Consider the following 6,186-nt stretch of genomic DNA (forward strand, 5'->3'; position numbering starts at 1 on the left):
GCTGCTGGAGGGGGCTCCATCGGCTGGACAGGTGGTGGAGTGCGTGGTGATTGACCGTCTCCTCCGAGCCCTTCCCCGATCCCACCGACAGGCCGTGGGGATGAGGAACCCAACCACCACCTCCGAGATGGTGTAGGCTGTCGAGCTGGCGGATGCGGCCCAACACCAGGATGCTGGGGAGCGAGCGCCGCCAGAGGGCACCCCGCGACCAGTAGGCAGGCCGGTGGCTCCCTCTCCGCGGGATGAACCCATGCCAACGGAAGTCCCTGCACGTCCCGCACGGACCTGGCTGGCCTGCTGCATTGTGCACCGCGACCTGCCGGTTGGAGCTCCAGAGGTGGAAGTGAAAGTAAATGGAAAGCCGTTCCGGGCCATCCTGGACTCGGGCAGTGCGGTCACTCTGGTCCAGTCGCAGATTCTCACCCTCGAACGGAATATAAAGCCTCCCTCATCATAACCTGTGTCCACGGGGATACACAACAAGTTTCCCGCTCGCAGGGTGACCATTTTGGCCGTTCCCGGCACCTGGCCGGTAGAAGTTGGGGTCATGAAGGATCTTCCCGTCCCCGTGCTGATCGGGAGAGACTGGCCAGGGTCTGTGCCTGTCTCTGATCCTCAAACCGAGAAGGGCCAGGACCCCTGGGTTGTTCGGGCTCAGACCTGGACCTCCTTTATCCAGGTCTTTCAGCAGGTCAGCCTGATATGCTTGGAGCATCACCATCATGTGCAATGAAGCGACAGCCCGACCTGCTGCTGCTGCGTATGCCCTGGCATTACAGCGAGATGTCAAGGAGGGGAGTCTTAGAGGACGTCTCACCCATAGAGAGATAGCTGGCCAGCGTCTCTCAATAGGGGCATCTTCTCATAACCGCTTGCGCGCATCACCTCGATGTTGGCATAACTTGTATGCTGGAGTCGATAGATGCGTGAGGAAAAAACGGCCTCTTCCATTCCTTCTCAATCTCTCTATGGAAAACAGGAAGAAAGGAAGGCTCACCTGAGCTGGAGGGCTATGGCCAGAAAAAAAAAAAACGTTCATCAAGATGACCTCGCGACATCACTTTCTTTGTCCGCTTCACGGCAAGTAAAGCCTCGCCGTGGTGCGATCCGTAACTTCCAAAAGCTAATCATACGCAGGGCAGGAGGATTGGGAAGGCTCAGCTTCAGCTTCTTTGCCCTCCTCAGACATTTCCTGCTTTTGCTGGGCCGAACCCAGCAGAGCACTGGCCCCTGGATCAGACAATGTTAATGAAATAATATCATCCTCCAGCAGCTCCCTCTCATCCACAGCCGACGATCGCGCGAGGGAAAACCCCTCTACAAACTCATTGGCCAGATCCACCTGCGATCCCCACGAGCTCATTCTCCTCTGTGCCTCAGCAGCAGCGAGTTCTGAGTCACGGGAAGCAGATGGCTGCCCCTCTTTCCTCGAAAAGAGAGACAAACGAGAGCGGAGGTTTTTCATTGGAAAAACGCTCGCAGTGAACGCCGATTGCCCCCTCGGAGACATCACGTGCGTGCTCTTTGCCCAAACAAATAACGCATAGATCGTGTGTGTCGTCAGATGTTAAACAACGACAACACGGATGCACACATCCTCTAAACGCTTTGCTAGTGCTCTCCATAATGATATGAATAGAGATTGCTCTTACCACAGAAATGCACGCTTCAAACAAAACAGTCAATGAAGACGCAGAAGAGGATGATGTGTTCTCCCTGTGCCTATTTATACTATAGTCGCACCGGTAGTGACGTCATGGCTGTCGCCGGCCAACGTGTTGTTGGTGTTTTTTCAATGTATGCTTCAGACACGGGTCACGACGAGGAGTTCCCCATAGCGAACCCTAGAGGATGCAGTTCGAAGTTCCCATGAAGGCAAACTGGGTTGTTAATGACTGTCTTCCAGGTGAGAGACATCTTTTATTATTATTATTATTATTATTTATTTGTGGCAAACACTACAAATATAAGGAAAAATTTGCAATCCAGTTAGATAAAATCATATATATCTGGATTATGATGATGATTATAATAATAATACAAAACCCTCAAAAGATAATTAATAAAAAATGTTAAAATAAAACAAAAAACATTTACTTGTTGATACCCTCATGTAAGCTAACTTTCAGTCCTTCAGGAAATAATGGCTATATTTTATTGCCATTCGTGTATTTAACCAATCAATAATTAATTACTCTGCCTATATTATGTTCTTAAACTTTCAGCTGGACATGAGTTCCACTCAAACTTACTGAACTCCAGAAATGTTATGGACCAAACTAAAAGACAGAAGTAGGCATAGGTGAATTCCCGGAGGCCCGAGTGTGCTGTGTTCATTTAATAACTGTTCCCATATCACCTTCCCATGCCTTTATCATCACAGACTACAACTGATCTCTGATCAGCTTCTAAAATATTTTATAAAAAGCTAATTTATAGAAAGACCAATCAGCTATGGCATGTTGAAAAGACTTTAAAGGAATTGTCATGGAGCTTATCTGGTGCATGGAGGACATTATTATTCTTCCCCTGAGCTGAGCAAGTAACACACAGTGTGGGGCCTGGACCCTTGAAGTGAGGTCTTGCTGTCCCCTGAGCATAAAGAAAGAAGCAATGGGGTTTACACAGAGACCCCTACAGAGACGTCTGATTGGGATATTTCTAAAGGTTCACATCCACAATGTAATATCTTAATGGGGAAAGTGGAAGAATTCTATGTGTGTGAAAGGAGTTAAATTTCAAAACATAAAAACATGTAAGTATATATATTGCCATCAATGCATGTGTGCAGAGGCTAGACTGAAACTAGAGTTTGTGACATAAAATCAGAGTAAATTAATTGCTTGGTCATTAATTAAATGGAAATCGGTTAGCAAGCTCTTTAATTGTGTGTATGTGTGTTTATCTGCTAGTCCCCATCAGTCCCAGACTGAAAGATGACCTTGCAGGACAACATAAACAGGCACAGCTCTGGACAAACAGTATCACAATTGGATTAAATGTTTGTCTGGACAGTCGCAGCCATACAAACCCTCATAAATTAGCATGTATTTCTGAGTTAAAATTGTTGGACTACCAGATAATGTATTAGGTCAGTGATAGGTCAGTGACAACACAGTGCAGCAAATGTTAATGAGGATACCAATTCACAGAGTTCAAAAATATAAATGAGAATAAAAATAGGAATATATGCATATTGGTCTTCCAAAATAGAGCTCCAAGAATCTGGCTTTCATACAAGTTAAGCTCAGTTCACAGCACTTGTGGCATAATGTTGACTACAACAAATAATACATTTTTATACCAAAAAATTAATTTCCATTTTTCCTTTTTTTTTCTTAAAAAAACATAAAAGGTTACAGTGAGGTATTTACAATGAAAGCCACAATGTATACTACTGTATATGCATGTTACCATGGTTTTAGTGTGAAAAAATGACTTATTGGCCTTTTATTGTGTATAGTTATTTCCTTTTTTTTTCATTTTTGTTGCCATGACACACAATGCATAAAACTCTAAAGTTACCGTAGAAATGACAAGAACAGTTTTACAGCTTAATTAATATACCAATTTTGGTAGAAGAATGAATTTAAGTGAATTTTAATTGAACCCAGAATATTCTATAATTTTATAAAGCAGAGAGTACTTTGTGACCAAAAGCTGTCCAAGATGGGTTTTGCAGGCACACGCCAACTCAGCATGCACCAGGTCAAATCAAACTGACTTATAGTATGAACAGGGAAAGAAATGTGCAAAACTAATGCATATAATATTGGAATATCAGCAGCTGTGGAAAGAAAAGAGCAAAACAGGAAATCATCAAAACACAAATGAATGTGTCCACAAACTGATGCACCCAATATAAGACTTTTTCATGCACAGATATGGCCACACATTTTCAGAGCCAAATCTTTTTCCATTTCCATCAGTATGTGTGTGTATTCCAATACATTGGCCACCTCTACCCCTCCCCCAGCCCTTACCTCTCACCTCCAATAAGTCCTCACCTTCCTCTGCCTCATTACTCCAGCACTCCTCATTGACTGGCCGAGGAAGCATGTTGAGTCATCAAAAGCAGAACTGCAGCTCATTAAGCAGTCCTGCCATTCACCCCCGGTCATCTCCACCTGTGTAATAACAGTATTAATCAGTCCTTCACCTCAGGCAACTGGACCAGCAGGACACAGGTGATGTGATACCATCTCTAGTGATATCTGTTCACTATCTCTGGTTCACATCTTCAAATAGCCTATATGGTTTGTGGCCCCTGAGTAGAAAGACATGTCAGATGACTTCTAGCTCTGTGCTGGTGCTTGGTGAGGGGGATAGTGTGGGTGTTACATGCATGTTTTCCATCCCCCATCCTTGACAAGAAAATGAATCACTGAGAATGTCAAGAGGAGATTCTATGTCATGTTAGTTACCTGCAAACAAAGAACATGTAAATATTTGATAATAATATTCAGAATTATTTGTAAAGATATAATTGTAACTTTGTAACTAAAGGAAAAAAAACACTATTATGGAATATTCTCATTGAGAATTATATTATAGAATATTTTGCCTCATGATGGCTTCAGCAAATGGCAGAAGTAGAAGTCTTGATTTGGTGGATTTTTACAACTGGAAATAAGACCGGAATTGTATTTTAGATTTTTTTAAAAAGAGAAGAAAAAAAAAAACTATTTCTGCCAACAAAACCCAAACAAATCCACAGCAGAATGAACCATTATATGTTTCCAAGCAATACACAGTGGTAGTATTTCATTCATGAATCAATCAGTGTTTTCAAAGAATCAGCTGAATGACTGATTCAATGACTCCTTCATAAAGACAGTGGCTGCATCTAAATATGCATGCTTCCCTATATAACAGGTGAAAAACATGTGAAAAGAGTAGTATGTTTGAATTGATAGTATTCATAAAACAGTCCGAGCTGTTTATGGCTAAACTGAACCGGTTTCATAATTAAAGATCTTTACAAAGTTTTTGAACTGAACTGAAATAACACAAACCTGACTGAATAGTCTTTGTAGAGCTGCTTTACAGCAGAATTTGTCTCATATTTGATTAAGTTAGAATTACTGATTTAGTTATTTTCCTGTTTATTATTGTAAAGATGTTTTGAAAAAAAATCGGCATTGTATAAAGAGCTATATAAATAAAGGTGAAGTGACCTGACTTGAATGTAGTACATCTGGAGTACCTTCATCCACCACATACTAAATAAAACATACTTTTAAGGTTGTGTGTAATGAGGACGCTGAGGCGGAATCTGAATCCATGTGCGGGAGTTTATTGAGGACAGTTTCAGTAAACAGGAACGTCAGGGCAGGCAGAAGGTCAAAACCAGAATAACAGTCCAATTTAACAACACTTACAGGGGCAATCCAGAAGGCTAAAGTGAGCAGGCAGGCAAAAGGTCCAAACACATACATCTGATCAGGCAAACTAAGCAAGGGGGATAATCCAGGTAATCGTTAGGTAGGTAAACAGGCAGAATCATACACTGAACAGGCAATCAGGATATAAAGAGAAAACGCTTGGTAAGGCAGGTTAACTGGCAATACTTCGCAATGAGCATGAGCACAGTCTCTGGCTATAAAGCAACCAAACAGGAAATGAGTGTAGAGGAAGCAGAGGGAGTGGAACACAGTCAGTACTCTGGTGAGGGCTTCCTCTGCTGGCTTGGCATTACAGAACCCCCACCTCTAGGAGCGCCTCCTGGAGCTCAACGTGGACGTCCCCGTGGTTGTGGTGCTGGACGATTGGGGCTGGCTCGATGAAATTCCTCGTTGAGAGCCACACCCGCTGTCCTGGTTGGTAGGGAGGATGTGGGCGACGTCGCCTGTTGGCCTGTAATTATTGTCTTCTCACGGCTCGCTGGAGGCGGACATGTGCACAGTCCCACACCCTCTCACTATGACGAATCCATTCGTCAACCGCCGGGACTGAGGAAGGTTCCCCGGACCATGGGAACAAGGGAGGTTGAAACCCAAGGACGCACTGGAAGGGGGTTAGGCCTGTGGATGTGTGAGTGAGAGAGTTTTGGGCATATTCCACCCAGGGTAGGAACCAATGATGTTGCTCTCGACTGCAGTAGGTCCGTAAGTATCAGCCGATCTCCTGGTTTAATCGCTCAACTTGGCCGTTCGATTGAGTTTGATAACCTGAAGTTAGGCTAAT

General features: G+C 43.7%; 1 long non-coding RNA gene across 1 annotated transcript in view; it reads left to right on the top strand.

The window, feature by feature from the left end:
- The window catches only part of LOC107569069 (uncharacterized), a 14,825-nt gene extending 9,116 nt beyond the window's left edge, over positions 1–5,709 (top strand). Inside the window, exon 3 of the long non-coding RNA XR_001606856.1 lies at positions 5,315–5,709. This is a non-coding gene — a long non-coding RNA (uncharacterized lncRNA). The remainder of the gene's footprint in view (positions 1–5,314) is intronic.
- Positions 5,710–6,186: the final 477 nt, after the last annotated feature.

Source organism: Sinocyclocheilus grahami, unplaced genomic scaffold (assembly GCF_001515645.1).
Source record: "Sinocyclocheilus grahami isolate Dianchi unplaced genomic scaffold, SAMN03320097.WGS_v1.1 scaffold1308.1, whole genome shotgun sequence".
Classification (NCBI taxonomy): domain Eukaryota; kingdom Metazoa; phylum Chordata; class Actinopteri; order Cypriniformes; family Cyprinidae; genus Sinocyclocheilus; species Sinocyclocheilus grahami.